Source organism: Lutra lutra, chromosome 2, assembly GCF_902655055.1.
Source record: "Lutra lutra chromosome 2, mLutLut1.2, whole genome shotgun sequence".
Classification (NCBI taxonomy): Eukaryota; Metazoa; Chordata; class Mammalia; order Carnivora; family Mustelidae; genus Lutra; species Lutra lutra.
In genome coordinates this window covers 202,040,976-202,063,510 of record NC_062279.1, presented here as the reverse complement: position 1 = coordinate 202,063,510, position 22,535 = coordinate 202,040,976, and the positions used below count along the sequence as shown (strand labels likewise).

The 22,535-nt window shown below is 38.7% G+C and overlaps 1 protein-coding gene and 1 long non-coding RNA gene across 5 annotated transcripts in view; one reads left to right on the top strand and one right to left on the bottom strand.

The window, feature by feature from the left end:
- LOC125093820 (growth-regulated alpha protein-like) overlaps positions 1-22,535 on the bottom strand; it is a 115,859-nt gene that overhangs the window by 39,574 nt on the left and 53,750 nt on the right. The window lies entirely within an intron of this gene.
- On the top strand, positions 1,653-19,129 carry LOC125093823 (uncharacterized). Of its 3 annotated transcripts, none has more exons than XR_007125345.1 (4): positions 1,653-1,735; positions 7,564-7,635; positions 9,855-9,959; positions 11,705-11,774. It is a non-coding gene; the product is annotated as an uncharacterized LOC125093823 (long non-coding RNA). The 3 variants fall into 3 exon arrangements; XR_007125344.1 differs by lacking the exon at positions 11,705-11,774 and adding an exon at positions 18,677-19,129 and having other exon boundaries at positions 1,659-1,735; positions 7,573-7,635; XR_007125346.1 differs by lacking the exon at positions 11,705-11,774 and adding an exon at positions 18,677-19,129 and having other exon boundaries at positions 1,659-1,735; positions 7,573-7,647.

Here is a 22,535-nt window from a genome sequence, read left to right as displayed (position 1 = left end):
ATTAGAGAGCCATAGTTCATAAAAATTGTCTCTTAATATTGAACCAGATATTGAACCCATGTATTTTTATTCAGGGTTCTGTTAACAAAGGCTCAGAAAACTATCATCTCCTGCTGGCTTTGAAGACCCATGATGCATCCTAGACCCTCCTGAGATCCTGCTTTATAAAATCCTGCTCTATAAAAAATATTATATATATATATATATTTTTTTAAAATTTTATTTATTTATTTTCCAGAAAGAGAGAGAGAGTGCACAAGCAGGGGGAGCAGCAGGAAGAGGCAGAAGCATGCTCCTTGCTGATCAAGAAGCCCGATGTAGGACTCAATCAGATCTCAGGGTCCTGAGATCATGACCTGAGCTGAAGGTAGATGCTTAATCAACTAAGCCACCCAAGCATCCCGATAATATTGTATTTTTAGCCTGTGGTTTCTAACTTGCTCTTTTTCTTTTATTTGCATTAATTAATATATATATTTGTGTATATATATATATATATATATATATGATAGCACTGTGAAATAGTTGTATGTTTCTATTAATTTTTTCTGAAGGTGACTTCTTTATTGATGAGATCATAGGGTTGAGGGTCTCATGAGGGTTCATGAGATCCTATAAATAGTGTTATGATATTCCAGAAGATTCTGCAAAATCAAATAGAAGGAAAAAATGCCATATGGAGCCTCCATGTTAAATTTTAAAAACTACAAATATTAGTTTTTATATAGAAATGTATTTAAAAGAGTCAGTGAGAATCACTTTTCTAAAAAAAGGAGATTGATATCAAGGGCTGGCCAAAAATTAGGTCTTTATTTGCTGCAAACTCTTTCTTAAAATTAAGACATTTTCCACGGTCCTCAAGATCATCACATTGGATTTTAAAGGGTATCTAAGAGATGCGTCCTTTGATGAAACCAGTCCCTATACCCTTACTGTTTCCACTGTTTCCATTGGACCAAGTGAGAGTGTAACATCTCAATGCCAGTGCATGAGGACACAGTCTACTCCTTTCCATCCCAAATGTATCGAAGAATTAAGAAAGATTCAGAATAATTCATGTTATAAAAATTGGGAAATCATGTAAATACTTTTTAAAATGTCTGTTATTATGCTTCTGCAAATGTAGAATGTCTAGACGCTGGGTATTCATAGTAAACAAAACAGTAAGAAAAAAAAAATGCCTGTCCCCATGAAAGGTTACATGCTACAGACATCAGTTTTGTTTTAGCTATTGTGACCCCTTACTTCTGAATTCTAGAGCGAAGGTTTCATTTTTTCATAGAAGCAAACTCCAAGACACAGTTTGGAGAGCAGGCTAACATCCATTCTGCAGAGTTAAAATAATTAGAGAAGCAGGAGAAAGTTTCTGAAATAAGAATTAAATTTGAATCAGAGCTAGTGTGATTGCAGCAACCCCAGGGGCATGTTGGCTGACCCCCAGCAATCTGACTCCACATAACCTGGGAGTTCCTTTCACCATGATGACTGGGTCCAACAGCCTTTGGCAATATAAGTGAGATGCCCATGGCTTCTGGAAAATGGTGAAGAAATCCTGTTAGGATCATTTCGGTTCACCAGGGAACCCCAAAGGACCATGGCAAAGGACTATCTAAAAACAGAGAAATAATTCATCTCAAAAATCTCATTATTTTAGTGTGAAGCTTATTCTTGAAGAGACCTCTACTTGGCTCTACAGTGGAAATGGATCCAGAAGTTTCTAGATAGTTTTGAGGAGGTGAGTTGATTTTTCTCAATTAAAATTCTTCATTTCTCATGCAACTAATAAGAGGTTTCAGATGTCAGCTCAATCACTTGCTGGAATTGCTCTAAGCCTTTTTTTCCTGCTCCTTAAAAGGTTTCATTCATGTCTTTGCCTCTTCAGTGTAGAAAAGAATAGCAATAGCAGTTTTGCCTTTTTGATAACTGAAAATGTAGAGCAAAGCAGTAAATCTAAGTGTATTAATGTCTCTGAAAAAAAAAAAAAAAGAACACAACAGAAAGTTCTTTACTCTTTCTTAATCCAGTGCTTTACCATTTAGGTACTTGTTCCTGAGCCTGACTTTTGATTACCCATCAACCAGTGGTTGTGTACAGCAAGACTAGACTTCCTAGGCTTTCAGTGGAAGGAGGGAGAAAAATATAACTGATGATTTAATCAGTTGGATAAGGAAATGAAATTTACCTAAATGGAGCAGAGAAAATCCTCTGACTACATTATCTAGGATAAATTTACCCACTTTTATTGTATGTCTAATTTGTGTCATATAGTTTACATCTTACTAACTATTGATGATGACGTCACAAAGTAGTTTGTATCCTCATCTTGTCCATAAGGAAATTGATGCTCAAAGAAGCTTAATAACTTGCTAAAGTTTATCTGAGTAGCAAAAGGGTAGAAAAGAAGCCAGGCATATGCTCAAGTAAAAGATAACCTGATTGAATCTAGTCAGCATGGTTAGTCCCAGCTACTTGACGATGATCTTGGACCCATACATGAATGAATGAATGAATGAATGAACAAATCAGTGATTTAAGAGAATAGTCTCTGTTTTAAGAAAGACTAAGATAGAGCTGGTAACTCTGGTCGTGTGACTAATACGGCAGGAAGAAAGAGCATTAGCTAAGAATATTCCTATTTTTTTAAAAAGTCCTGACATATAGTGCCACAGTAGACCAGTGAGAATTCATTATCTCAATAGAAGACAGAGATAGGGAGAAAAGAAAATAAAGCATACTCTTTTTCTCTCCTGGTCATCATTATAGAAAACCCCATGAGTAGGATTCAAACAGCTTTTATTTAGGGGAAACCTAAGTACCTGGGAAATAGAAGGACAAATTAGAGGAGAGGCTTTGTGCTAGAGTCAAGGTATATTTTTTGGATAAAAAGGATACTTGATATGTACAAAGGAAGCAAGAAACCATAACACTGAGTAACGCAAGACCAATAACCTTAGAGGATTGTTTTGTTAGAAACCAATAGTCTAAGAACATCTATTAAAGAACATTGGCCAGTACAGTTATTCTACTTATTATCAGAGCGTCCTTTAGATTGTCATAGTGCAAAAAGTCCTGAAAAAAAAAAAAATGTGGTTGCGTGTGGATTTCCCTACTCTTATTGATCAACTCAGGCTGACAAATATTTAACTTCCATGCTTTCTCATGACTGGTTCAGCTTTCTTTGAAGCCTGGGTATCATGGTTGGCTGGTGAGATGATAATGCCAGGTTCTAAGAGCTGTTGAAGATAAGGAGAAAACCACTTTTACTTGCTCAACAAGGTTTTTATGAAATTAAATAGATGCTTCTGGACTTATCTAAGAGGTCCCAGTAGGATTCAGTACCAACAAACAAGGTGGTCTGTGGTGAGACTCACTTGGAAGAGCTGAATTAACCTGGCAATGGGTGAGGGCAGAGGCATCCCTTGTCAGAGGCAGTACCAAAAACAATCACTCTCATAAAAGTAACCACTTTTCAGGAGTCCAGAGGTCAATTATGCAATCCGTGGTGTCACCGTCCAACGAGGGATAGTTGCGTTACCTTTGTTAGCCTAATTCTACTGTGAAATTCAGGTGCCTTTTTTTTTTTCCCCCAGCTATTGGATCCACTGGATCCAACTTTCTGGTTCCTAGGGAAATTCTCTGAGCTCACCAATGTCTCTCATTTTATAGCTTTATTAAGGTATAATTTCCTTACAAGAACTTTGCGTATTTAAAATTTATAATCTGATGAACTTTGATATACGTATACATCTCTGAAACCATCGTCAGAGTCAAGATAATGAATATATATATATCCATTACCCTCAAAAGTTTCCTCCTGTCCCTTTGTAATTCCTCCCTCCAACCCTGCTGCTCAGAAAAGTGCTGGTCTGTTCCCCCCAAAAATGCTGGTTTGCACAGCGGCTCCCACAGAGAATGGTCCTAGAGATCAAGGTGCAGATTCGGGCTTTGTCTGATCTAGCTCAGAATTCATGCCACATTTCTTGTGCCTCGTCCTAGTTGTTAAGCAAGTCACTAATATCAACTCAGAATCAAGAGGATGGGGATTAGATTCCTCTTCTCAAGAAGGAGTAGCAAAAAGTTTTCCACCATCTTTAAATTACCACACTGAAATTGAAATGATTATAATAGCCCAAACTCCCCATTTTAGAGATACAGATACCAAAGCATGGAGTTTTGATGTGACCTCACTTTGGAATAAACTTAATTTACTCCGAAACTCCAAATATCATGCTCAAGACTTCAGGAAAGATTTAAGTAAAAAACTTTGGTACCTGCAACGTTGCTTTTGGCCTCTCTCTAATTAAAAACAAAAACAAAAACAAAAAAACAAAAAACAAAAACAAAAACAAGCAAAAATCTTCAGCAGGCTGCTTAGAGGTTCCCAGAACAAAGCCTTCCAGTTCCTATCTATTTCTCATGTGGGCTAGAAAAAGAAACACTCCAATCTTCAATTTGTATGGGGAATTTTCACAAATGCCACAGAAAAGGATGTGATCATTGCAAACACTCTGCAGTATATGTTGTCTGCCATGTTTTTCACCACCGCATTTTCATATGGCAGACCTTCCAGAGTAGGACCAGAAATGAGAGCAGCACGCCAACACATCTGAGGAGGATTTAGACCATTAAAGTGTTGTCACAGATTGGCTTCTCAAGAAGCTGATGCTGATGAAAAGGGTCTAGAGATCTGGTGTACAACAAAGTGCATATAGTTAACACTATTGTGCTGTCCACTTAGACATGGTTAAGGTAATAGATTTTATGTGTTTTTTGACCACACACACACACAAAAAAATAGGAAGCAGATTGTGAAATGATTTTGAATTTGAAGACATGTTAGGGATCAAAACTTATGAAAAGAAGGGGGAGGCAACAGGATTGGGCTGAAGAGAATAGGTGCATTGTGATGCAGACCCTATTTAAGACTTAGACAAACCAGCATGATAAGCTCCCCCCACCCCCAGCAAGTACTGTCCTCCCACTTAGAGCTGAAATGACTCATCTTTATACCCTCACTGAGCCACTGGAGGCAGTGTTCTCCAGGGAGGGTCTGACTTTGGTCAAGGCAAGTGTCTGCAGCTGAAACAGCAAGTTCTTCCTTGAAGTGGCATCTGGGCAGGGGAACTCCATGTCTGCTGCTATCATTGGAGACAGGAAATACAGATAATGACATAAGGGGAAAGTAATGACTTTACTTTTGAAGATATCACCTGAAATCCCTGAAGGAATTTCTATAGAAATACAGAAACAGAGCACATGATTCACTAATAATTTCAGCACACTGAAAATAGAATCCAAGGGTACTTAGTATTCATTTTAGCCACAAAATATCTGTTTTTTGCTTTCACACACACAAATGCACACACACACATACACACACCCTCTTGTAACATAATATAGATAAAGGTAAAGAATAAGATCATAGGGCTAGGGGTATGGGGAATGTAATACATTTATGCTTTTTAAATTTCTATACTATTGAATTTATTCATATTATCAGTTCTTATGGTTCTTTGAACATTTTTTTAAAGATTTTATTTATTTATTTGACAGAGAGAGAGAGATAACAAGTAGGCAGAGAGGCAGGCAGAGAGAGGAGGAAGCAGGCTCACTGCTGAGCAGATAGCCCGATGCAGGGCTCGATCCCACGACCCTGAGATCATGACCTGAGCTGAAGGCAGAGGCTTAACCCACTGAGCCACCCAGGCGCCCCGGTTCTTTGAACATTTTTAATGTTTTCCTAATCATTTGTATTTTTATAAAAACAGTCTCTAATCCAAAATACACTAATAAGATGCAATTTGAGGGGCACATGTGTGGCTCAGTCAGTTAAGCATCTGCTTTCAGCTCAGGTCATGATCTCAGGCTCCCGGAATCAACCCCGAGTTGGGCTCCTGCTCAATGGGGAGTCTGTTTCTCCCTCTCTCTCTGCTTGGGCTCTCTTTCTTTCTGTGTCAAATAAATAAATAAAATCTTTAAAGAAAGATGCAATTTGAAGCTTTAAAATGTCACAAAAAGGTAAATATGTTGACTTACTTCTTAATATTTTCATGTAATTTTGCACTTTCATATAGAGTGACATTTCTTTCCACATTTTCAAGCAGAATATTTTGAGTCTTCTTCAGATCACACTTGCTCTCTTCATGAACTTAAATGAATTACTTATTTCTTCTAAGTCTCAGTTGCCTCGTCTGTAGAATGGCGATATGATGGCACTTACTAGGATCTCTCTGAGCATTAAATGATAGAATATGTGCAGACTGCTTATGGCAGGGGCTGGCACGTAGAAACAGGTCAGTAATGTAACTGAGTATATGGTAATAATAGTAACCATCCCTTCATGAGCAGAAATCAGTTATTGCCACAGGATACCCTTTTGCAGAAGGTATTTGTTGAAAATGAACAGTTTAGAAGTGGAAACCCAAATTCTAATCTCAGTGTTCAGTTTCCAGGACTTTTCTTCATCTGTCACCAGGTGGCTCCACATCCATAGCCTTCATGGCTCTGCACTCATGGAAAATGAATCAAACAACAAGAAGATTCTGCAGCAAGAATCCACGGTGATAATAATCCAAAGCGTAGATGGTCCCTTTAATAGCCAGCGTGCTTTTGGCTAGAAGAAAGAAAAGCAAGCGTCATATGTTTGTAATGGGCAAGAAAGATATTTTTCTTCAAGACTCGTCTGAATGAAAGAGGTAAATAAATCATCCTATTGACATTGAACTTCTCAAATAGTACATGGCCTAGCGTGCTAGGCTGAGAAAGATCTCTAATCTCTACTTTTTCTCTCTTTTAGAAATTGGTTAGTTAACAATTAATCATTTTTTGGCTTTACCTGAGTACTTACAAAACAGTTTCAGAACCCTTTCCTCCTCTTCTCCCACCTGAAACACAGAGCAAAACTACAGATTATACATTCTCAAAGATCCTGTCAGGAAAGATCCTGTCAGATTAAAGGTTTTGTCATATCATGACTAATTCATTATTTCTTCCTCTTATCTCAGAATCCTTAAAGTCTTCAGATGGAGCCTCAAAAATTTCCTTTCAGACAATGAAAAAGTCTTTCCAGGCTATGTAATGTAATGCTAGAAGAAATTCTTGGTGATTGATTGCAACTGATACATAATATTGAATAAATGGTAAAAGAATTAATATGGTGGAACAGAGCATATAAGAACCACCATACTGTAGTATTAGCAGTTAAGAGTCTTAGGGCAAGAGTCAGAAGTCTGGTATTCTAGTTTAACGTAATAGCAGTGTAGCTTGGATAAGTCATTTCCAGATAATCATACTTCCTTAGTGAAGGAAGGTTTTTGTGAGAATTCAATGAGATCATAGGTAAAGTGCTGATTATTTTGCCTGGAATATGTAGTAAGGATGTAATAACGACTTTCATTAACATCATTGCTCTTACTCACAATATCGTGGGATGATGACAATAATTAATTTCATCTTCAATGGGGAGATCTAAACATATCCATGTTGACTTTTCTCAACTGATTCTGAACTGAGCCTCAAAACCAGCCCTAAAAGGAGCAATATCTTCCTTGTTTGTTTTTGCAGAGGGAGAAGTGGTCAGAAGGGAGGAGAGCCCAACATCGTTTGAAAGAGTGCAGCCTAGAACTCAACTGGATGGTCTGAGTATATGTATATTTTTCTCTTGTTTATTTGTTTATTTAATTTTGTTTTGTTTTGTTTTTATTTTTAGCTTATTTACCTGAGCATATATTTTGGTTAAAATATAGCAAATTATATTTTGAGTGAATTCACAGACTTTTCAAAGTAAATGAGAGAGACTTGATTTGATTGTGTCCACTCTTAGATATTTGATTTTTATCTCAGGAACAGATGCAGAAATAAGACAGAATTGTAGAACTTACTCTAGAAAGTCTTTCCTGCAAATGTCCTGTAAGTAAGAAGGTAAGCAGTCTAATTGTTGTGTGACTACATCACAATTCATAATCAAACGTGACTCATCTTATGTCCAATATTTCCAGCTTAATGTTTTACATGAATTGTTAATATTCAATTGTCAGTTAATTTGTGGCAAGGACTTTTGCAGCTAGCCATCAGGACAGCAGTAACACTAGATGCAGAACATATTTTGATATTTTTCCCACATTTTAGAGAAGGCTGTTTAGTGTTTATTTTCTAAGATAAATATATTACTGATGTAGTCCCTTTCATCAAGTAGTTATATGTCTAAAACATTTCAAGATGGATTCAAATGCAATGTTTATTATACATGAAGTTTTGAAACTTACCAAAAACTAAACTGCACTTTTTAAAAAAGATTTTATTTGTTTATTAACAAGAGAGAGAGAACACAAACGGGAGAGTGGCAGGCAGAGGGAGAAGCAAGCTCCCCGCTGAGCAGGTAGTCCAATGTGTGACTTGATCTCAGGACCTTGGGATCATGACCTGAGCCAAAGGCAGAGGTTTAATTAACTGAGCCACCCAGGCATCCCCTAAATTACACTTTTAAAAGCTAAAAATTGGAACAAAGATTAGCATAAATCACTTATATACATACATGCAGGGTTAATAATATATACATATGTGCCAGGTACCACATTGCAGATTTTTTATATATTATCTCATATAATTTTAAAGACAATCTAATGAGGATTATTGTCTGCATTTAACATATGAGAAAACCAAAGACTAAATATACTAGATCACTAGTTTTCAAAATATTGACTATGTACTATTTTATTATGTAATAATCAATACATGCAAAACAAAGCCATTTACTAAAGATATAAGGTTTAAAGCACAATAAAAAGCATAATCAAAACAGACTTTCATGATTACACCTCATGGGTATTGGATCTAGAGCTTCATCACTATTATCAAATATATCTATGTTCCTTCACTCTTCTGTTTCTCTGTTTCCAGAGTCAATTACAATCCTAAACTTTGCTTTTTTCTTATAGTTATAAGTGGAGCTGTTTCCAAAGGCCAGTCTAGACATTAATTTATTTAAAATTGTTTTAGTTTGCATAAAAGTGCATCAATGTTTTGGTAGTCACTGATTCATGTAAACATGGTAAGAATAATTCTTGGATTTTGTACTTCCTGCTCAGAATTCATCTGTTGGTTTTGTGGTTTTAATTTCATATTTATGCATGATTTCTTGACCACCACTTACTTTGTACTGATTCAATGAGTAAAATTCAATTTAGCATTACACTTTATAAAATAGTTTTCTTGAAACTCCAAAATTTGGGATCGGACAGGAGTAACATCAAGTATGCTTTCTCATAATTTTTTAACTGGTTTATTGTGTTGTCAGTGGGAATACTGAAAAGACAATACGCCACACAAAAACTCCTACTGCTTCTACCTCAGAACGAGCAGATTGTGAAAAACTCTTTAGCTTTACTTCAGTTGCTCTTGTAATATACCAGCAACTTGCCAGGCACTGGCCACAGGATTTCTGCAGAGTGAAGCATTCCTATTTTTTTATCTGAATTGTTGATAGAATGGATAAGATGGCCCTTCCTTCCTTTTCTTGATCAAATATTTGTTAAACACCCAATAAGTGCTGGAAACTATACCCAAATCTGGGGCTTCAAATGTGCAAGGGTGTATGATCCAAGATGCCAGGAACCCACGCAATATCAAGAGGACATAAATGAATGTGCTTATTTTTTTAAATTAATTTAATAAAACATTTGCAACAACAAATGGAATCCAGAAAGTAACGGAGTCTTAAGGAGTTTATGCAGGTGCTGTGGGTATCTGAAATTCGGGATGATGACGCGTGACTGGCAGCTGCTGCTTGAGGAGGTGTCAGTGGAAGGGTGAATGTTGGGCATCTCCCGTCCCATGTCATCCTTTATGGCCAACAGGATCCACACACTGAATCACACAGATGCGTGGCACTTTGATGAAGGCTTGAGAGCAGCTGAAGAAACAGTACGGAGGGAGTCTGGAGGAACTGCTTACATGAGAAGGTAAGGAAGTGCTTAAAAATGGAGAGGGATTTGTTGAAAGGCCAAAGTAGCTAGCTGGAGGAAGTTGTCCTCCCTGGGAAGAGAAGGTGTGAACAAAGATCTCAAGGAAGTGAGGGATCAAGCCAAGCAGATATCTGGTGGGAGAGAATTCCAGGCAGAATAAATAGTCGCAAAACAGAAGTGTGGCGGCTTTAGGTTTAAGGAAGAGTGCGGAGCCCTGTGTGGCTGGAGTGAGTGAGCAAGGGGGAAAACAGTAAAAAACGCGGTCAGAGAAAGAACAAAAGACACAACATGCAAAACCTCCTGACTCATTTCCAGGGACTTGGGTGTTAACTCCGAGAGAAGGAAGTTAATGGTGGATTTTAACAGAGGAGAGTTCTGGTCTGGTACATTCTGAAAGGACCTTACTGGAAGGGCATCAAGAGTAGACATGGGTGAGTTTAAGGTTATCAGGGAAGAGGTCATTGCAGTCATTCAGGCAGCTGAAGATGGCGGCCCAGACCAGAGGGTGACAGCGCACGTGATTAAACTTTGAAAGTGAACCAAGATATCCTGCTGTATTGGATATGGAACATGAGGAAAAAAGAACAGCTGAGGATAACTTCCAAGGTGGCTTTTAATAATATTCCAGGTGATAGATATATGGATAGGGACAAGGCAGCTAGAGTGACGGGCATGGATACAAAACCTATTGAGGTGTAAAATATATAAGAACTGGTGGTTAAATCATCCTTTTAACTTTAAAGGTATGTACTCCTCAGTGTAGGAAATATTTTTTTTTACAACCTTTTACTTTATATCAAAAGCCTCCTTGTAATTAATCCCATCCTTCAGATAACTCTGTACTAGCTCTCATTTCTCTTGCTTTGAACCATCAATTTCTTCCATGCATTTCTTAACATATTGCATGATAATTATAAAAGATAAATATTTAGGGATATAAATCCTAATTTTTTAATATACTGGTAAATAAAAATGAGGGGGGAAAGAGGACTCAAACACTCATGTGTGTCAGAGGGTATAGAAACGTATACACTTCTCTCACAATTTTTTAAAAGGGACCCCTTTCTTTTTCCAGTTGGGGACCTCACATGACTGGGAAAGCCGGGATGAATCAATAGAGAGACATTTTGTCATCTTTGTTCAAACCTGGACATATTATTGTGAATTCACCAGACAAAGCTGCAGTCACAATTGTTAAATAATTTTTCTTTTTCTTAAAAAGAATCTGCAGAACTAAAAGCCATCTCTAAAAGGAAAATACATGACAGTTATATTTCATTGCAGACTACCTCCTAACAACACGCTAACAACACACAAACACGAGCCTTCCCCCCCCACCCCCTCCTCACGCCAAAAGTGAACTTATGGCAAAAAATGAGCTTTGCAGTCCCATGCAACCCTTTCTTCCCACACTCCTCCTCTTCCTCCCAACTTGTGTTTTCATATCCAGAGCCTTAGTGTAGAAAGTGTAGAAAGTGTCCCTTTGTGAGTGCTCCTAGGTGCCATTCTTCTCTTTGGGGACTGTCCTGTAGATTCATGCATTGTTTTATCCAAAGTAATGGTATTAGAAGGCAACAAAGTATTGACTTGATCAGAATGAGGTTCAGAAAGAGGTGTAAAGAACTTATATATCACTCAGTACTTTCAGTGATTTTGTTTCTCTCACTTAGAGTTTAATTTGCCTGTATCAGAATTCAATTATTAAATGAAAGTATGAAAGGTCATTCTTTCTTCTTTTGTAGTTGAAGCATATTTCCAACTGCATCAAAGTAAAAGTAACTAATAGAAATACTTTCGATTACAAACACAAGAAAGTACAGCGGAATGAGGGACATCCCTGATTTCAGTATCCAAGAGGCTCCCAGGTCTATTAACTCCGTTCCTTTTATTTATTTATTTATTTATTTATTTATTTATTTATTTATTTTAAGATTTTATTTATTTATTTGACAAATGGAGATCACAAGTAAGCAGAGAGGCAGGCAGAAAGAGAGGAGGAAGCAGGCTTCCTGCTGAGCAGAGAGCCCAATGTGGGGCTCCATCCCAAGACCCTGAGATCATGACCTGAGCTGAAGGCAGCGGCTTAACCCACTGAGCCACCCAGGCGCCCCTAACTCCATTCCTTTTAGACTGGAATACAGTTAAGTGCTGGGTGGCACTGTTACAGATGGAAAGATTTGCCTGGAGAGGACGGGAGGTTTCTCAACATATTGAGTAGGATCATAAAAAGGGATCAAGGGTGTCTGACTCAGTCCAGTGTTTTCTAAAGGCAGACCACACTTAGATGTTTAAATCTGTAGCCAAAAATCTCCAAACAAAACCAACCGCAGGGACTGTGAGGAAGTCAGACCCTTCGGGAAAAATGTATAAATGCTGTAAACTCTTGAGCAAGTGTTAAACAGATCCCAGAACTCCGGGGCTATGTTAACTTGGTGTACCGTAACAGAGAACTAGAGCAAATGGGGGGCAGAACATCAGGGGTTACACTACCACCCTCCTGAGATTAAATGAAGATGAGTGTTTTGGGCTAACTTGCTATTTCCAAAAAAAGAAGACAACATAGGAACAAAAAAATGCAAACCGAAGACTTTTAAAGTGAGAAACTAAATAACAGATAACCGGTTTTATTATCTATAGAATACTTAGAAAGACACGTATTTGTATAGACAAAGAAATTTGTTGCATAATCCCTCTTTGAAAGAATTGTTGTAATTTTCACTCTCCTAAAATCAGAACCCAGGACAAGGCCTTGGATGCTGGCAGCTCATCTGTGAACTGCTGATCCGGAGACCAGAGTGAGCCGTCAGAGTTCAGTTAGCCTCATGAGTTCCAAAAGGACAAAATCTGCAAGTGGGAAGCTGGGCCTGGTGGTGGGAGAGGTCAGAACTCCTCCTCCGCCCTATTTCCCCTATCCGTGCATGTGTTTACCAGGTCCTGAAGGCCAGCGCCCCAGCCTTTGAGTGTCATCCCTGAGCTGGCACATTCCGGCTAGAGAATAATGTTAGTATGTACCAAAATATGCTTACAGACTCACAGAGGAGAATCACAGGGCCTGGGTCAGAGCAAAACCTAGAAATCTATCTATTCCATTCATTTATCTCCCTAAAGCCCTCCTAATATTCCCTTCCCCTGAATCTCTTCTCTCAGTCCCAACCTTATTAAAAAGCCTTTAGAACTGGATCACGTAGCGTTCTTCTCAATTCTTTGATCCTTCCCGTTTTTAGCTTTTGAGGTTCAGTGGGCTTTCCTTGGATAAGTTCACTGTTCTTTCTAATGAAAATAAACCTAGGGTTTTATCTCCTTCTAAGCCTCCAAGTAGTTCTCCCTCCTACCAACAGGACAAAAATCCTGGGACATGCTAGCTCTACCCTCAGATGGAAGAGGAAGAAACACAAAGAGTACGTATTCCTATATATGCCTGTTCTCATCGTATGTATTTATATTGAATGAAATCTCAAGTACACAGTGAATTCTTATATTATTCTTATGTATACATAACTGTGGATGCTGAGTAGACAACATTAACATGCAGAGGGGTACCTTATGGGGCGCCTGGGTGGCTCAGTGGGTTAAGCCTCTGCCTTCAGCTCAGGTCATGATCCCAGGGTCCTGGGATCGAGCCCCGCATCGGGCTCTCTGTTCCGCGGGGAGCCTGCCTCCACCTCTCTCTCTCTGCCTGCCTCTCTGCCTACTTGTGATCTCTGTCTGTCAAATAAATAAATAAAATCTTTAAAAAAAAAAAAAGAGGGGTACCTTATGTTGTGTGCTGGTCTCAGTCTACCAGTGACTGATGCTGTGGCTGGACCAACTCTATGGTTCTTAGTATGATTGCAAGATGCCCTCAGTAACAATCATCAAGAAACTTTGGAAAAAAAATAAAAGTTTTATTACTTATAAGTCCTGGAAACTCTGGTGTACTTGGGGTCACACAGCATACTGCTAGTCCCTTGGGAGATAACCTGGCAGATAAGGTGACTCAATTATTCCTGAACAGGGCATTCCAATTCAATAAATGAAATTTGGTCTCTAGTGTTTATAATGTAAATCATATTATTCATAATTTTTGATACATTTATACGTGATACATTTATCATATAAATCCTACTATGCGCAATAGCTTTTACACCTCCTTTAGGTAGATGGCAAAAATTTGGCAAACCTTTGTCAAGAATGATGTATCATATTATTACACACACACACATACGCACACTCAGAGGACGTGGGCCTGGAGTTTTTTTGAGGTCAAGGGTAAGAGCCTAGGGGTTTGTAGGCTCACTCTGTATTGGTAAATTTAAAACATAAGATCAGGAATTTAAAGCACGAGAAGAGAAAAAACAAGCAGCCCAAATGGTCAGTTAACGAAATCAACCAAGAAACCTAAAACAGGGAGACTTGGGGCGCCTGGGTGGCTCAGTTGGTTAAGCGACCTGCTCTTGATTTCAGCTCAGGTCATGATCTCAGGGTCCTGAGATGGAGCCTGGCTCCAGGCTCTTTGCTGGGTGCAGAGGCTGCTTAACATTCTCTCTCTCCCTCTGTCTTACTCCTGACCCTGCACTCTCTCTCTTTCTCTCAAATAAAATAAAATAAAATAAAATTAAATTAAAATGAAATAAAATAAAGGCCTCAAAGGGAGGTGCCCAGTTCTTTATCTAGTTCTGCAGCAGACAGCGTGTTTATTGGAAACAGCCATCCTTGAAGAGGATGCCTCACTGAAGTGGGTCCTAGGCAATCGAAGCTTAAGTTAGGCACTCGAATTACAAAAAAGAAAAACCACCCGCCAGGACTTACACCACATCCTATGATTTCTGTTCTGTGCGTAACTCCTAATTTAGAAACAATCCTCAGAAAAAGAAAGAACCAAATGTCAAGTGCAATTATGTGTCCACCACCCACGAAGGATAAGATTCAAAATAAGAATTGAGCTGAACTACAGAAAAATAGAGATCTATTTCTCATTCCTTGGATACCCACGATTGTGAACTCTAGTTTTTACCCATTTCACTATAAATTATGTTACTGAATTGGGATTTTAATTGAAAATGTAGCCAGTGTTAAATGATGCCCATCCCCTCCAACATTAGCCACACTTCTTTAGTGCTCTGGAGAACCCAGGTCTTGCTGTTCTCTGCCTGTGTGGAGAGGTGTGCACACCTCAGGTAACGCATGGAGAGTGGAAGCTCTGAGGCAGTTCTGTGGGAGTCCTTCTTTGAGGAAATTCTATTTTCCTTGACTCTTATATTACCCGATTTCATCTGACCATGGAGCCAAGTGAACTCTGTCTTTACAAAATCCATGCTGACCCCAGAAGTCTCGGCAGGTGATGCAGTTACCTCCAGGCTGGGTTGAGACTGCGCATTAAAACTCCCGGGAAGGGCACCTGGGTGGCTCAGTGGGTTAAGCCGCTGCCTTCAGCTCAGGTCATGATCTCAGGGTCCTGGGATGGAGTCCCACATCGGGCTCTCTGCTCATCGGAGAGACTGCTTCTCCCTCTCTCTCTGCCTGCCTCTTTGCCTACTTGTGATTTCTGTCTGTCAAATAAATAAATAAAGTCTTAAAAAAAAAGACCAAAAACCTCCCGGGAAGCCATAGGTTGCCCTTGGCTTTAGGAAGCGCAAGTTTATCCCTCAAGTACCTGATGGATATTTTCCAAAAAAGGTCTTTGCAGAATACATGACTTCTCTTTACGCATCTGTCTGGCTGAGACCCTACACTATTTTTTTATTCATTGTGTAGATATAGGCATCTCCCCTTCCAGAGTAGGTCATTAACCTACCTTTGCCTTACCTCTCAGTATTTTATTCACTAGTAGCTGGGTATGTATCTTTATCTATCTATTCCTTAAAATTTTTAAAAATTATTTATTTACTTATTTATTTACTTGAGAGAGGGAGAGAGCTAGAGAGAGAGCAGGGGGAGGGGTAGAGAGAGAGGGAGAAGCAGACTCCCCACCCAATACGGGACTCAATCTCAGGACCCTGGGATCATGATCTGAGCCGAAGCCGATGCTTAATGGATTGAGCCACCCAGGCACCTTATTTAAATAAACAAATAATTTGCTTTTTAAGTAGGCTCCATGCCCAGTGTGTAGCCCAATGTGAGGCTTGAACCCACGACCCTGAGATCAAGACCTGAGCTGAGATCAAGTATCAGATGCTTAACCAACTAAGCTACCCAGGCGCCCCTGGATATGTATCTTTAGACTGCCAGGAAACTGGTGTTTGTATTCAAGATAGCAGTCTTTATTTATATATTTATGTCCTTACCAGTCAGCTTGACTTGTCTAGAATCATGTCCTATATTATCACAGTCCTTTGCTAAAATGTGCAGGACTTTCTACATTCCATTATCTCTGACCATTCATTTTAGAATGTGAAATTGGTGGCCTATAGTGAATAATACTCCTACCTATATGACATCTCCCTCTGAAGTTCTCAGGAGAGGGAGGCATTAATTATGGAGCATTCTAATACAAAGTGTGTAACGTATTTTATAGAGTCTCATTCTCCCTGCCCTCGATCTTTCTGGTATGGTACCAGAATCAACATTTGACCAACGTTTATTTCAAAGTTATGTAAGATCCATAAAACAGTAGCAAAAAGAAAGTGATATAAACATTAACAGGGCTTGCAAACAATAATCAAAACCACTCTTTAAAAGAAAGATTGCATGTTTCTTCCAAAGGAGATGTTTCCTGGCAGCCATTAGCAAGGTAGCTGCGTCTTTAAATGAGGGTCATTTTGTATCACTGAAGAACAAAAGTCTAAAGGAAATTAAAGGCTTTTCTAACTACTTCATGTCCCTGTTGGAATATAAAAACACATACCTGAACAACCACAGCATTTCCATAAGCCAATAAAACGATGACTCAGAAAGTTAAATACCCAAGCCACAAACCACTTACATATGAATATTTTAAAGTTATGTAAAAGTCCTATTTTTTAAATATTCTTATAATTAGGGAAGAAATAAATTGTGCAAAAGTCATTTAACCACTCACTCTTCCCTGAAATATCTCAAGGAAATTCACTCATTTCAAAAAATGCGACGCTGAAGGACGTTGTAGAGTTCCAACAGATTTATTATGATGACAGTAAACATTCTTTGCCATTTGCTTCCTTTGATGTCCTAATGTGGAGGAGAATTTCAGATCAGGACCTTTTGCTAGCACACATTCTAGTGCATTGCTTGCAGTTCAGTGATGTGCCCATCCCAACGTCTTTGACTTCAGCCATATTTGTGGTCACTTAACCAAATTCCTCAGATTGTGGCCTGGTCCCTGGTTATTTCTATCATCTAAAGGCTGGTTCAAATTTCTACACATGTGATTTGATTAATTGTGTGGACATAGGCTTTGAGCAAAACCAGATAAATGGACTGAACCACGTTGTGGTTGATTTGGTCGGCTCATGGAAATAGCAGATAGTACCCAAAACACAATGGGCAGCAGAGAGCCAAAGTAGCAGTATAATCCCTGACACCCAGTATATGATCTCTATGAATCGTTATTTAATGCCAACTGATGAATGATCTTGATCATTAATATAAAACTTTGATCTCAAAATATGTATTGTAGCTGAAGAAGACACAACTTGTCTGTTCCTTTGTAGACATGAAATCTTAAATGAATTGAGTTACTGCACTGAGTGTAGAACTAAGTTCCCTCCTTGGAGGCAGAGTGGTTCTCTTTAAAATATACTTATTGTATAATTTCCAAAAACCAAGCAAACGTGGGAATACAGAGATCTGTCATTAAAGAGAGAGTTCAGAGTCTAGAGAGAGAGAGAGAGAAGTTTTATAATATAGATATTAACAGAGTTGCAAGGAGCTCCAAAGTATCTACAAACCACATTTTATACTCAGTAGCCTCCATATATATAAAATGGAGAGAAATAATATTGTACAAATTAATATTGAATAGATTAATAATATTACCCAAGTCTTAAGGCTGTTGTGAGGATTAAATGCATTATTGTAGATAAAATGCTCAAACTAGTGCTTGACACATATTAAATGTTAGCAATGTTAGCACTTGTTATCATCATGGAAACTCCACACTTTCCTTTCTTCTTTAGTTCCTGTAGTAGTAGCTGCTATTTAATGGATGCTTACTGTATACCACATATCTTATTTTTTTTTAGGATTTTTTGTTTGTTTGCTTGTTTAAGAGAGAGAAAAAGAGAGAGAACAAGAGGGGAAGAGGGGAAGAGGGGGAGAGGGAGAAGCAAAATTCCTCACTGAACAGGGAGCCCTGATGGGGTTCAGTGTTAGGACCCTGGATCATGACCTGAGCTGAAGGCAGACGTTTAATCAACTGAGCCACCCAGGAACCCCTATCTCACATATCTTACCCCAAGTAATATTTTATTAGTCTTTCCCATAACTCTCTGAAGTAACTATTTATAATCCCATTTTATAGGTGGGAAATTTAGCATTCAGAAACTCAATAATTTGCTTGATTCAGCTCTAATAAATCCAGAGCTAAAATTTGATCTCTACTTTTCTTCTAAACCACACCATGGACGAAGATCATTAATGGAGAACTGGGATTACTGCTCAGGTCTCCAGCAGTTTTACTGTCTGGAGGGCTGACCCTTTCCATCTACCCTTTGCTCTCTTTATGTTGAGATAGAGATCTACTATAACTTGCAGGGTACTGGAAAAAATATACAAAGTGAATTCAAAGAATTGTTCTAATATTTTCTCCCTTTCTACAGCAGGTCTGTAGAGAAGATGGAGTTTGTGGCCCTCATGGAATGAAGAAAAAGTATTTGAGCATTAGACCTCCCATTTTCAATGGTTTGTATAAAGACCTCTATTTCTAGAAGAAAAACATCTATCATGTCCCGTTCATTCCAAAGCACTGAGCAGTCAGGAGAGGAACAAACAAACGTGATGCATGAGGAACAGGGATGAACGAGGTTGCAGGGGAGAAGCGCACTCTGCTGGGGTAGAGCCTACACTCGCTGCCCTGAGGACCCTACCCTGTGTCAGGGTCCTCCCTGGGTCTTTCTTCAGCAAACTAAGCATGATTAAAATGGGCTTTTAACAATACTCAACTGCCTTTTTATGTGATCAGCTGTGTTTATTTTTATTGTTTTAAAACTTGAATATGTATGCTTGAGTAGGTGTGTACACACACACACACACACACATACACACACAAGTGTATTTTTTCTTTATAAGGTAATGAATGGCTAAAATTGATTGAACAGTTAACTATTTGCTAGGACTGTTCATGCAGTACATTATTTCATTTAATTAATTTCATTTAATAATTTACATTATTTCACTAATCTTTAAAGCAGCCCTATGAAGTAGGTATTATTCTTATCCCATTTTCACAGATGAGGAAACTGAGGGTCCAAGAATTTTAAGTAAAATGCCCAAGATCACAAAGCTAGTAGAGTGTCTGAGTTGTAGAGCTAGTAAAAATGAGAAGTCAGACAGCTAAATGCAGATATTGAGTTTTTATGCATTGTGTCAGACTGCTTCCTATGGTCTTTAGAAAATTTTGAGGATAATTTAGAAATAAGTGTCACTTTTACATTGTTAAGAGCTAATCATTGTCCATATTTTCATGTTTTTGTGCACATACAAAATATTACGCCAATGCGAAGTTTTCATTTTTTTCATTTTATGTATCATAATGCACAATTTAAAATATTTTAAGTTGTTTACCTAGCTCTCATTTTTAACCATAAAAGCATTTCATTGATATCTTTGTGTTTAATGTTTTATTCAATTATTTATGATTGTCTTTTGGGATATATTCCTAGAAGTGTAATTCCTATGTCAAAGACATGATTTTGTCTTAAAGCTCCAGAGTCCATTGAGTGAAAATTTATTTAGAACTTCTCATGAGAGTTTCTATTCTCTCTACCTGTCGACCCCTTATTTACTTCTCTATAGCAGCTCTTACCCCGCGAAGAATTCCAACTTTCTTCTCATTTAGAGGACAAGTTGTTTTCCAAATGGGAGCCAGCTACTCACTTCAACAGGTATAAGTTTAACAAGTTGATGTAGTGTTTGCAACTCTTACCCTGTGTTCTCTCCCAAGTCAACCATTTCACTCCTTAAACACAGGCTTTGGAGTCTTTAGTGCTTTCCAGAAAGTTCTGGAGAGTTCTGTCTGTGGTGCCACTTACTCTAGAATGTCCAGGTCTTCTTGGAGTCTTTCCAGTCTCTCTCTTCCATGCTTTCATATTCACTCTGCCTCACCATATTATTCAAATGTGGTCTCTACTTTCCCATTTCAACTAGACGTATTGCTTTCCTAGTTTCTCTGGTGGCTGGAAGCTTTCTGTACTTTGTGTGCTTTTTTTGAGCCACCAGATCTTGCATTTGAAGACAGTTGCCTGTCCTCCCAAGTCCCTGACTTCCTCTGGGTGCTGGGCTCTGTGGCCAGGCTTTTACTTGGGATTGCATAACGTATCATCTCTAGGTAGGAGGGAAAGGGATAATTTTCCAATCTACAAAATGTCTCTCAGGCACGACCTAAGAAGAATCGAAGATCCTGGACATAAGTAAAACTGTAACTATTCTCAACACTGTAAGTCAACACTTAGCAAATTCACTATGAAGAAATAAGCTCCACTTTTCATTCGCACACTTGGGGCTAAATCCATATTGCAAACAAAAGACAGGTTAACACAAGTTAGCTGGTAAACAAATCTCATGTTTTTTTTTTTATATTTTATTTATTTATTTGACAGAGAGAAATCACAAGTAGGCAGAGAGGCAGGCAGAGAGAGAGGAGGAAGCAGGCTCCCCGCTGAGCAGAAAGCCTGATGCGGGGCTCGATCCCAGGACCCTGGGATCATGACCTGAGCCAAAGGCAGCGGCTTAACCCACTGAGCCACCCAGGCGCCCCACAAATCTCATGTTTTTAATGAAAGGATCAAGAAGTGTTCTGTGAGTTGCAAAGATGACAATGGGAGCCTGCAGAAGACCATGAAAGATGAACTCTATCGTCCATGACAGCTCACTATTTCAATGAGTACTGGTATTGGCCTTATAGAAACAGAGATCAGGTGAGTAGAGTCCCATGTATTTAGCTGAGGACTAGGAGGTAGAAATCAGAAAATTTGGGATCCAATCCCAGCCATGACAACGACTTTACATATTTGGACAAGTTATTTTGACTTTTGTTTCTCAACAGGAAGTGCTAATATGAGGGAGATGACATTACAATACCAAGTGTGAACTGTAAGGAGAATGACGAAACAATCCATCTAGTCAATTCTTCATCTAGAGAAGAAGGACTAGACAGAAGTCACCGCTCAACTTGCAGCCCACGCCATCTTCTAAGTGTGTGTGCTGCAGCTTTCATATTTACAATTTTCATATTTACATATTTCAATTTTGAAATAATAAAATAATACCTACTAGAATATAACATTGAAACCATCCTAAAATGTTGGCCAAGTGGTAGAGGCAGTGATGGAAATCAAAGCCTTGTGAAAATAAGACCTGGTGACTTTGCATCTCTTAGATATTTTCATTTCCCAAAAGAAGAAAAGTACAGGCTCATTCTGTCAACTACGTGTTGATGGGTTTTTAGAAATCTGGACAAAAGAGAGTCCATCTTTTTCAAAACACTTTTTAATATTTATTTCTCACAGTTAATGAAATTTCTTAGCAAAGAAAGTGTCTTAGCTACACAAGGGGTCAGGGAACACAGCAGAGAGGCGATGGAGTATTTTAGGGACAGATAGCCACAGGCTTGGAAGACTTAAAAATCACTGAGACAAATATGGCTCGATTGTCTAGGACCAAACAATCTTAGATAAGACAAACTAGACCAGGGGCTCCTGGGTGGTTCAGTCAGTTAAGTGTCTGCCTTCTAAGAACTAAGAACTAAGAACTAAGAACTTATAAGGCTAAGAACATGATCCCAGGGTCCTGGGATCCAGCCAGGCTCCCTGCTCAGTGGAGAGCCTGCTTCTCCCTCTCCTAGATTATGTTCTAATAATTTTGAACAAAGTTGTTTTGCTAGTATTTGAAATGTTTTTCCTCTAGAAATGAGGTTGTGAATGGTGGGTTATACTTCGTTGAATAACCCCTGTCCCAGCACATTCCCAATACATACATATACAGGCACACACACACACACGCAAATCCACACTCTTTCAAATATGAGGCATCATGACACAGCACAGGCTTTGATTAATGGGGCATGGTAATAACCTACCAGGAATTATTATGGGAGGAATTAGTGACCTTAGAAAAACTGCTTAATTTCTATTATTTTTGTTTTATTCATTTGAAATAAAATCAGGGGCACCTGGGTGCCTCAGTTAAGCATCTGACTCTTGATTTGGGCTCCAGTCATGGTCTCAGGGTCATGGGATCAAGCCCCGAGTCCAGCTCTGTTCTGAGCGTGGAGCCTGCTTAGGATTCTCTCTCCCTCTCCCCTCCCTTGCCTCTCACTCATGCATGCTCTCTCTTTCTCTCAGAAGGAAAGAAAGAAAGAAAGAAAGAAAGAAAGAAAGAAAGAAAGAAAGAAAGAAAGAAAGAAAGAAAGAAAGAAAGGAAGGAAGGAAGGAGGAAAAATAATTATAAATCCTCATACAG